Here is a 6,625-nt window from a genome sequence, read left to right on the forward strand (position 1 = left end):
TGAGGTCTCAGGCATTTGAATACTGCTCTTCTGCTCCTGTTTTATGGACTAACCAACTTGCAGGCTCAGACTGCGAACTGCACAGCTACATCACAGGATGATGTTTTTCCTTATTCTGCCTGTAATAGGCTACAAGCAAAAAATCTCTGGTGGTGGGACCTGACACAGAGCCGAGATCAATCTTAACATGGCCGGTGTGATCTGTTACAGGATGGTCGTCAGAGTCCAAAATCTTTGATGCTGCCTTCCCCCGTGAGTTTTGCTACCCCTCATTGTTTACTTGGAGGGTGAACCAGTAAATGAAGTATCACAAAACAAAAGAAAAACAAACAGGAGAGTAAATGTGAGAAGAAAAGGAAGAGATGGAAGAAGAGGTGTTAGGGAATAGACTGCCTTAACTTATTGAATTGTTGGGTATCCGTATCCTGCTTCTTAGAGAAATTGTTTAGAAACTGTTTATATAGAATTCACTTAGCATAAGTAAGCCTGCTTAGCATAACTTCTGCAAGCTGTGAACCTTTGAACTTTCTGCTTAGTTAAGTAAAAAAGACCACAGAGTCTTCAAGCTAGAAGATAAGGGGAGCTGCATCCTTGGAGATAAGTAAATGAACAGAACTGCATCTAACAGAAGACAAAATAGAAGAACGTTTCGGTTTGCCAGGAACTTATTTTTCTCCAGCTGCAGGTGCAAAATAGCAGCTGAAGGTCAGGACTTTGACTGATGGCCTGCCTGATGAAAATGAAGAGGTCCAATGAAAAACAAGGACACCCCAGACTCTAATTTTGCAGTTGGTCTGGAGTGATGCACAGAGGGTAGAGGCTTGGACTCTGGGGGTATAATTGTCTATGCAGTTTTTCACTGAGGGCCTCTCTTCAGGAGGCATGCAGCTCAAGGTGCTCTACGCTGTACCTTGCAAATAAATGATTTATTTAAGAAGAATTTCTGGAATCCATGCCTGAGTCACTGCTACGGGAAACCTGGGGAAACTTCCCTAACAAGAAGAAGGTAAATATGTGTAGGTTCAACTTGTTGCTTTACATTCTGGAACAAGGATCGGTTTGGTCTAAATAGGAAATTTAACTAGTACCAAGTCAGAACTGCATTTATAACACAGCAGCTAACCACACATAAACTGTACAAATGGTGCTCATGCATGGCCGGGGAAAGCGTGATTCCACCTGAAAAGTGTGAAACCCGTCCAGGCTGTATGTGAGATTTTTTATTTTCTTAGGTCTGGATGACCTAAAAGTGGATTTTGCATCCCAAAAATCTGCAAATTCAATAAGAAAAAAAGATTCAAAACACAGTTCCAGTGCTCCTCTACCTGTGCTTGGACATGGCTAAGGTTTGATCATATTTCCTGTACCCTGTCTTTCACCAGCAACTCCTAAAGAAACTACTTTGTCCCATCACACCGCTTGTTCAGGCTTGTAAACCTTTCAAAGTGTGCTGGGAAGTCACAGAGCTATGAAACGCTCCTTTTGAGCCTGCCTTTATTCCTGCTCCAACTGTGGACATCACCATTGCAGTAACTGCTCTAGCCCAAATGTCTTTGTGCTGTGTAGGTTGCAATGTTGTCACCTGCAAGGCAAGTGCCAAATCCTGTAGATGGGCAGGCACAACTGTAGTGGCACACGGTAGGGGACAGGCACTGGAGACGTATCTTGAGAGACAGAGCTGCTTCCAACCATGTCTATCCTTCAGGACAGCTGTTCTCCACAGATCTGGCCCCCGAAGGAATATCAGTCAGCAGAGCTGAATGCTGAACATCTCCAGGTTCCTCATTTTGGCAGGAAATTCTGCTGTATAGGATGGGAAGAGTCCACAGAGGACTCACACAGGTCACCATGGATGGATTGTGAGCAGACCAAGCCTGCTGAGCTCTCCAGGGACAGTAGCTGCTGGTAGCTGGGTCTCACAGAGATAAAAAGGTTGGTGGCCTCTTGTCTATCCATTACTGAAATGATTAGTCTCAAATTTGGAAAATAAAATATATATTGTTGAAAAATAAAACAGAGACAAAAGGAATATTTATGATCTGCACACTAAAGATGTACAATGGGATGCAGAGTTACATTTCCCGGTGCTGGGGGTGTTGTGCAGTGATTTGCTCCAGTGCCAAGTGCTTCTACAATGCTTGTATTTTATACCCTACCTAAATGGCAGAACAAAAGGGAATTAAACTCCTCAAATTACTAACAACCTCTTTTTTACCATACAGGTAAGTAATGGGACAGCTGCATACAGTCAGTACTTTCAGTTTGTGTCCTTACCACAATATTGTAATTCTTCTCACACTTACTTTTCCCTTCCCTGCTTGAAAATCCTATCGTATGAGCTGCTGTAGCATGGCAGATGTAAGCATCAAGCTTGGTTTTCCCCACATACAGAAAATAAACTCCTCTCTCAATAAAGACAGACCAACTTTTTTATTTGGTACCTCGCCCAGATGTAATCTTGAGATGTTACAGACGAATCAGCATTACAGACAGTTACAGACATTTTACAGAATACAAAATTAAGAATTCAGGTCTTTTAAAATGAAAATTGACACTGTTTTTATATTGCTCTATCTGCAAAGGCATGAAGAATCTCAGACTTCAGAGGGAGTAAAAATCATCACTCATATATTTCCTAAAATATCATTAACTTCCCCAAAATAACCTTTATATATGCATAATATTGTGATTGTAGATTATTTGGTGTTAATTATACGTAATACCTTGCTATCTGTCAAGACTTCCTCAAAATCTAATTCCCAGAACTAATATTTCTTTATCTTTAACTACGTAAAATACTGACTTCTAGGCCTAATGAAGAGTGAAATAACAGACCTTAATACTGCCAGTGGAACAACACTGTCCTTTCAGGCCTGTCAGGGAGTGAAGGAAGGACTGTTCTGCATTTTGGGGGAAAAAAAAAAAAAAGAAAAAAGACCATTTCTTTAGCAACTCAGTGAGTTTTTAGCAACAATTGTTTAAACAGAACCTCATTAGCATAAGAAAAAGACTCTTGGTAGAAATGAATTAGCAGTCACAGTGCAGGTGAAGCAGGCAGATAATACATGCAAGGTAAATGGAATTTATTGTGAATATGGTCTATCACATGCCTGTCATCTCCACATGCTTTTTTTTCCGGCATACACTTCCTTGTCACAGGAAAACAGCCTCACTTAAGTTTCCCACTCCATATGGAAAGAGAGCCTGTACCTGGAGGGTGCGTCATCTCCTATGGCCCTTTGGGCACCTTTGGTCCAGAGCTCCAAGGGATGCTCAGCATCACTGGCTGGGCCACCCAGGGCACTCCATGCCAGCCAGCAGTGGACTGCGACAATCTCATAACCAACACCTCTGGCAGCTGAGTCAGGGAGAGAAGTCACTGAGGCTCAGGTACTTATGCCTCAAAAATGGGGAAATACGAAGAAGGATCCAGTTTTCCTCTGCTCAGTGCTTAAACATCCTGGTGTACAGACCTAGGGCAAGATCCTGCTTTAGTGTGAAACAGTGAGTTTTATGTTGTTATCACTGGATTATTTGTGTGCACGCAAACACCTCCAGTAAGGAGTGGTTAAGTGGATGGTATTCTCAGCTGTTAAACAGGGGTCACATCTTTCCTAAACCAAGATGTCACACTCACCCCTCATTTCCTTGTGGCTGTACCCAAATACAGAATATTACTATCACCATTATCATTACCATTATTTTGTATGGAAACACTGGTAATGGCTACTCTTCTGAAACCATGGATAGCAGTGGTTGTTTGGAGAAAGAATAGAAGAAAAATTAAACAAACCCTTCCCAGTGTTAGGGAATAGACTGCCTTAGCTTATTGAATTATTTGGTATACTGTTCCTTATAGAACTTATTTAGAGACTGCTTATATAGAATTTGCTTAGCATAAGTAAGTTTGCTTAGACTGCAAGCTGTGAACTTTTGAACTTTCTGCCTCCTTAAGCAAAAAAGACCCCAGAGACTGTTCAAGCTAGAGGATAAAGGAACTACATCCCTAGAGATAAGAAAAGGAATGGAATAGCGTGTCTAAAAGAAGACAAGAAACAAGAATTCTTTGGCTGTGCCAAGAACTTACTTTTCTTCCCAACTACAGGTGCGAAATAACAACTGAAGGTCAGGACTTTGATTGACGGCTAGTCTGGCCGGTAAAAAGGCAAACAACTACCAACAGAGATAAGAAACAGCCTGCCTGATGAAAATAAAGGGATCCAATGAAGAAGGAGTACACCCTAGATTCTAATTTTACAATTGGCCCAAACTGACATGTGAGGGGTGGGAAGCTCAGATTGTAAGGGTATGACTGTCCAAGGGTTCTTTATTTGATGTCCCTCTACTGGAGGCACCCTGCTCAGGCTGCTCTATGCTGTGCCTTGCAAATAAATAAATTATTTAAATAGAATTTCTAGAATCCATGCCTGAGTTGTTGCTTCAGGATACCTAGGGTGAAGACACTTCCCTAACACCAGACAGAACGTTTCAACTTCTAGTCACCAACAAGTTAGTGACTTCTTGGCATGGGCATCGTACCCATAACTCACATATAATAGTCGGCATTGGCTCTATACATATTTCTCTGATGTCTTTTGGATGCATTATACTTCAGATATCTCCAACAATCTATGGTGGTTTCATGCGTGTGGCATGTAAAATAAGCTTGTTTTAAACTTGCTTGAGTGAATGTCCCCCAGCTTTTACAGTGAATCATCATTCTTGATTCACCTTTTCCACACTACTCATGGTTTTATAGCCCCTTATTATAATCCCTTTCAGTTATCCTTTCTCCAAACTGACTAGTCCATGTTCATTTGGAGTCTTTTCACATGGAGGTCTACAGAAATCTAGCTGGGTCCTGCCTAATTCACCTCACACTTTGCAAGATGAAAAAAAAGTAGATATTATACTGTATAATCTGAGAAATAATATTTGATCACGTAATTAGAGTGTTTCATAGGCAAATGCACTAGGGAACAGAGTTAATGTTGCATGTACAACCTTAATTTTATTTCCTGACTTTTTAAATGCTGAATTAGGCAACTTTAACATTTTCTTAATGCAATTTTTGCATGGAATATTATATAGCCTGTTACATATGCATGCATATTGAAATATGGAATACATTAGGCTGTAGCACACAGATTGTGGCACACACATCTGAGTACTAGATGTCAGCACTAGTCTTGACTGGCAGTGTCACGAAGTTACACACGTCATTTCAGAGTAGTGCTCTCCATGCTTTTGGGTGTCACTGCCCTGTTGTTTATTCTCTATATACTATAAGTCTTATAGATCAGTGTTACAGAGAATTAGCTTGAGAACATTTTTTTTAATTGAATTGATGCTGCTTTTTACAACCTCCTCCTTAGAAAGCTAGCCTTATTCAAATATTTAGGCTTCAGTAAGTTAAAATTATGTCCTGAGAAGCTTTAAAAATTATGAAAATGTAAAATAATACTATAAAAACATAAAATAATATTCCAAACATAATGATACTGTGGCTTTACTTACTGATCTCTGCAGACCTCCCTGGGTATGAAGACAGTACTATCGAAAGCTAAGAATCTCCCTTTTCAAGTGGTATGTGTAAGAAGTCCTTTTCTAACTACAAAGGGCTATAAAATGATTGACTTCAAGGCTGACTTGTAAAGGATTAGGCGCTGTCCTTTCTGCATCTTGTTCTGCACTGTATGTCAGAGATATCTGAAGATACATGGCAAACTTAGGGGTTAGAAGAAATCCTTTGCAGAGACATATTACTGAACAAACTGCAGGGAAGACACTTGGATGAACCAGAATATAGGATTGACTGATGTAGCTAATCTAAATAATTCAATATTCAGTCATCAAATGAAAAATAAGACACATCATACATGTGTTGTCATGAATGTGTGAGACAAAAGGGTGCTGTCGGACATGGGGTTTTATTTCCCTGGTCAAAGACATCTAATATGTGTCAGGATTACAAAAGGTTAATATCAAATGATAGGAGCAAGAAATCTACTGTCTTCAGAGGTTACTCTTGAAGAATGTCACTATGGACTGGATGGAATATACCACTAATAAATCACAGCAATGTTCTTCCAACAGACTAAGTGATTTTTAAAAAGGGCAAAAAAAAAATCAAATAACATATTCAGCTAACAGGATTTGATCAGCCGATCATCTAGTGAATATTTAAAAAGCTGATCTGATGAATAAATTATTCAGTGGAAGCAGGCAAAATTAACAAATTATGTATTTGCTGAACAACAGTTAAACCGTTCAGCATATATATAATTAAATATTTATTCATAAATATTTATAAATAGTTCTTACACTTTTTTTGTTTCATCCAGGTGAATAAAAACTCCTGACTCTTATTTTTTTCTTCTGAGGAAAGTGGAAATAACCTGTCTTCAGAAAGCTTGATCTCAGGTCAGCATCTCAGCGAAGCCAGCTTCATTTGCATTTTTAATGAGATGCCTATGTAAGCGAACATGTAAAATCTTAACTGTGCAAGTGTCAGATTTTCATATTTCATTTTCCAGTTTTCTGGATGCGTGTGTCTGCAAAACAGTGTAAAGAAAGAAAGGCTATGTCTGTGGTTGTGCTTTGGCCAGATTTATTTGGGTGGTGT

The sequence above is a fragment of the Caloenas nicobarica genome, chromosome 4 (genome assembly GCF_036013445.1).
Source record: "Caloenas nicobarica isolate bCalNic1 chromosome 4, bCalNic1.hap1, whole genome shotgun sequence".
In the NCBI taxonomy this organism is placed as follows: domain Eukaryota; kingdom Metazoa; phylum Chordata; class Aves; order Columbiformes; family Columbidae; genus Caloenas; species Caloenas nicobarica.